The sequence below is a fragment of the Dama dama genome, chromosome 18 (assembly GCF_033118175.1).
Source record: "Dama dama isolate Ldn47 chromosome 18, ASM3311817v1, whole genome shotgun sequence".
NCBI lineage: Eukaryota > Metazoa > Chordata > Mammalia > Artiodactyla > Cervidae > Dama > Dama dama.
Window position 1 is genome coordinate 50404109 of NC_083698.1, and position 5220 is coordinate 50409328.

General features: G+C 34.7%; 1 non-coding gene across 1 annotated transcript; it reads left to right on the forward strand.

Annotated features, from left to right (window-relative positions):
• The first annotated feature begins 3785 nt into the window (after nucleotides 1-3785).
• LOC133073131 (U6 spliceosomal RNA) lies at nucleotides 3786-3892 on the forward strand. The gene has a single exon (XR_009696841.1). It is a non-coding gene; the product is annotated as a U6 spliceosomal RNA (small nuclear RNA).
• The last annotated feature ends 1328 nt before the right edge of the window (nucleotides 3893-5220 follow it).

Genomic DNA, 5220 nt, shown 5'->3' on the forward strand with positions numbered 1-5220 from the left:
TAAAAGCAGGAAAAATCATCTTGAAAGAAGAATGAGGGCAAGTGTTAGAATAGTGAAGATAAAAGCACTACAGCAAGTAAGTTGTGAAAACATGATTGCACCCTCTCTTCCAAATTCTTGTAGTCCCTGTTTAAAAGATTCTTTCACAATTTTATTTTCAGATCTTTTCCATCAATTTCCTTCTTATTTGATATCTGATTAACAAAATGTGGGAAGATAAATGCCTCTACATGTATCCTTTAGCAGAAGGCTGAAAAATTATGGATGTAAAATATAGGATACAGATGGTCCCCAACTTAACTATGGTTCGATTTGGGATTTTTTAACTTGATGATGGTGTGAAAGCAATACAAAATCAGTAGAAACAGTTCTTCAAATTTTGAATTTGGATCTTTTCTCAGGCTGCTGATATGTGATATGATTCACGATACCCAAGCTTTATTATAAAATTGGCCTTAGATGACTTTGCTCAGCTGTAGGCTAAGGTACTCATTCTAAGCATGTTAAAGGTAGGCTAAGCTAAGCCATGATGTGTGGTAGGTTAGTTATATTAAACACACTTGAAAATTAATAATATTTATGAATTAAGATGGATTTATTGGGATGAAATCTCATTGTAAGTCAAGGAAGATCTGTATACTTTTAAAAGAAGACTCAGGAATTCAGTTGTTTGTGGTTAGTTCATATCACATTTGTACCACTGAATCTCATGATTTTTCCAAAACTAATAGCTGATTACATAGACTGTCAGTAAGTAAAAATATCTAAAGTGAATGTAGTGAATAAATATAAATATCCCAAATTATGTTTGTTCATTTCTTTTTGTATTTTAAGTAACAATATTTGTTACAATGCCTTAATATTTATGCCAAGGTGCAAGACACATGACTGAGGAGTTTACATAATATTCATTATACATTGTTTCTTATACTATGAGAAACCATATATATATCCATTCATAAAATTAAAATACTCTCAGTATCAGTCACTTTACATTCCCAGTGAAAGCTTATAAGTCCTACTACTTAAGATAAAATTTGACAAAAAGATATAAGTCTACCAAAAGCATGAATGCTGTTTTCAGCAAGGTGTAAGTGGCTGCGAGCCAGCTATAGCAGTTCATGCCAGAAAATCTGTACACCAGAGCCTTATAGAGAATGATTAGTTAACATCATTTTAATGATGAATTAATGAGCAGTAAAAGCATTCTAAATCCAATATGTACAAAACCTTCTATTTGAAGACACAGGACCAGGGAGAACAGATCCATGACCTTTGTGATACTGGCAAAGGTTGGGTTCACCACAGTTAACGCCCAATCCGTCTTTCAAGGTTAACTACACATGCCATGCTGGGAAATGAAACAATTACTAACGAATTTTATAGGATATTCTGTCAAATTTAAAAGGCAATCAGAAGTCTAAATGAAAATTATGCCTGAGGAAAGCATATAAAAGGAAAGAAACTAGGAAGGTGTGTGTAGGTACACCTGTGTATGTGTGTATTGCCTGTAAAAGACACCTTCAGAAAAAGGCAACATAAACTTTTCAAGTACACAGATGAAAATCCTTATACTGAATGAAGGGAATACCCAGCTTATGGGAATGGAAGTGTATTCAGGAAGGACAGCATCTAATCATCTGGGCAATTCTAGCACAGCAAGGGTAGATGATTCATTATTCTGTAATTAACTTTTAATTAACTTTACTCTGCTTTACTTATTTTAGAAAATTAAATAAACTTCATTTTATTGCTCATGCTAAACCAATGAACAGAAGCAAGAGTTCTGCTCTAATTAAAATAAGCAGTTGAGCAAAATTGTGTGTAAAGCATAATGAAGAACTGTTTCTGTCCAATTGATGTATTTCTTATATTCTGAAACACTTTGGTAGGTTTTTCAAGAATTCTGTTAGGCACTGAAATGTGATTTAAGAAGTAATATTATAGGCCAGTTTTCAGTATGGGACACATAATTAATTCAAACTTATTAAGTAACATTTTGAATTTGATGATTGAGAGAGAGGAGAGGAGAAGGAAGAAGGGAGGGAAAGAGAAATAATTTGAAATTATGCTTCTTTCATCAGTCATCACAGCTGTATATATGTTTATTGTAGAATACATATGGGGCTTCCCTGGTGGCTCAGATGTTAAAGAATCTGCTGCAATGCAGGAGACCTGGATTTGATCCCTGGGGCAGGAAGATCCCCTGGAGAAAGAAATGGCAACCCACTCCAGTATTCTTGCCTGGGAAATCCCATGGACAGAGGAACCTCGAAGGCTACAGTCCGTGGGGTCACAAAAAGTCAGACATGACTGAGCAACTAACACTTTCACTTCATTTTCAGTATACATATATAAATAGGTACCCTGGAGCCAAAAGGAGAAGTCATTGAGTTAATAAAGTAAGATTATATATTTTTCATCCTTTTTTCGATTTTAGTTTTTATTCATTTTTAAACTTTTGTTACATGTTTTGGTGTTAATCCTGAGACAGTAAAATTCAGTAATCAAGTGATATTCTAGTAGTTCTAATTATGTGCTACAAGAGAATATTTGACAAAAGAATAAATGACATTTAATTTGGGGAACTTGTACTATAATATTCTAAAAGGCAAATGAATGAGTATTTGAACACCAAAGTCATTAAGATATTTTCTATTTTGTTTATAACTCCTAAAGTTATAAAAACATTTACATAACTCAATGTATCATTTATTAAAATCCTTTATTTCACCTGTCAAGAACTTTTGGGTTCATTGATGACAATCTGTTGCATCTCCATTCTACAGTAGTAACCCAATGACCACTCCATTTCTGATTTCAAATTCTAAATTTTGTAGTTTGGAATTTCTGAAATCTTCTGATTGTTACCTCTGATTTCTGCCTTCTCTAATTTTTAATTTATTCTGTACCTATTTTTTCCTTATCATGTGGATTTATTAAATATCTTGTGTTCTTTACAGTATGAGGATTCCTTAAAAAACCAGGAATAAAGCTACTATATGACTCAGCAATTCCACTACTGGATATGTACCCTAAGGAAACCAGAACTGAAAAAGACCCAGTACCCCAGCGTTCATTGCGGCGCTGTTTACAATAGCTTGGACCTGGAAGTAACCAAGATGTCCATCAACAGATGAGTGGATACAGAAGTTGGGTACATATACACAAGGAAATCTTACTCAGCTACAAAAAGGAATGCATTTGAGCCAGTTCTAATGAGGTGGGTGAACCTAGAGCCTATTTTACAGAGTGAAGTGAGTCAGAAAGAGAAAGACAAATATCATCTATTAACACATATATATGGAGCCTAGATAGCCAGCACTGAAGTCCTACTTACAGGGCAGCAAAAGAGGCATAGACATTTTAGACACAGTCGGGGATGGAGAAGGTGGCACCATTCGGGAGAATGGCATTGAAACACATATATTACCACATGTAAAATAGACAGCCAGTGGGAGTTTGGTGTATGAAGCAGGGAACCCAAAGCCAGTGCTCTGTGACAACCTGGAGAGGTGAGATGGGGAGGGCCCAGGGAGGGGGGTTTAGGAGGAAGGGGACATATGTATACCTAATGCCGATTCATGTTGATGTATGGCATAAACCATCACACTATTGTGAAATAATTATCCTCTAATTAAGAAAAAAATTCTGTGTTCTCTAAGGGCGTCATCTCTTTCTGGTTACACTACTTATCTACCCAGCCTTTAAATATAATCAGCCTTGTCAACAGCATCAGTACCAGCATCCTAGAGATTCCTTGCCCTATCAAAAACTCCTAGGTAGTGCTCGCTTCGGCAGCACATATACTAAAATTGCAACGATACAGAGAAGATTAGCATGGCCCCTGCGCAAGGATGACATGCAAATTCGTGAAGCGTTCCATATTTTTAAGACCCAGAGGGATGGGGTGGGGAGGGAGGTGGGAGGGGGGATCGGGATGGGGAATACGTGTAAATCCATGGCTGATTCATGTCAATGTATGGCAAAAACCACTACAATAGTGTCAAGTAATTAGCCTCCAATTAATAAAAATAAATGAAAAAAAAAAAAAACAAAAAAACTCCTAGGTAACCTATCTGCAAAGCATTGAACATTGCAAAGTAATATGTATAGGAAACTGGGGAAGTGAAAATGAACCAGGCCAACCAAACAGCTTGATTGGGTCAGAATCATCTTTAGCTAGAACTTTCTCATACTCTTAAACTTGCTTAGTTCAGCTCTTGATACATAGAAGATGATTAATTTTAATTTTCTTTTTTGTCTGAAAGTCGGTGAATTAATAAATTTGGTCCACAGCAAATTCCTTTCATCTAATTACAGCTAAACACTTCCTTATTCTCAATATTCCCTTTATTAATCTTTGACCACATCGAAGGGGGCAGCAAACTCTTGATTCTCTTGAAACGATCTCTCTTAAAACTAAAAAACTTTGGAGCTTTAGATAAGGCAATAGGAAGTCCACTCATAAGATGAAAAGAATCAAGGAAGCAGGTAAACTCTGATGTTTGAACAATGAAAACAAACAAACAAACAAATGCTTAAAATTCTGAAAGCAACAAACAATGGATTTTTCATTATTTAATTAGAGAATTAATGTTTATTTCTTTTTAAGAAAAGGATATATGTAATTATTATTGGGTTGTCCTTTATCTAAGGTAGAAAAGTGTTACATATAGAAAAATATATTTGTTTTCAGTGATCTTTTTATTATTTAATTACTGTTATTATTAACATTTTATTTAGGAGAGGTTCTGAACCTATGTAATTAAAGCAATTATAAACAGTATTCACTGTGTGGATCTTTCTCTGTGAGTAAAAAAATCTAGGTAAGTCTATGATTATAAGCTCCAGCTACCAGCATTTAACTTCATTGCTCTTTATCAAATTGAAGAACACATTCAAGAGCTGGAAATTTGGGGTATCAGAGCCAAGAGCTGGAAATTTTGGGTGACAATAATTGGTCATAAAGTAGACTAAAATTTTCATTTGTTTAAGTTGTTTTCAAGATTTGGTATAGTTCTTAGGATGAAACTTAGGGAACCTTATTTAGCAGAAAGATCAGCAGCTTTCTGATCACAAACAAGTTCACACATCCCAAATAAGTTCATTTTCTGACCCTGTGAGCATCACTGTTTTCCATTCTTCCTTTCATGATTTCTGATTTATTCTCTGTACTCATAGGTACAACATCTTCAGGCCTTTTCTAAACTTTATGCA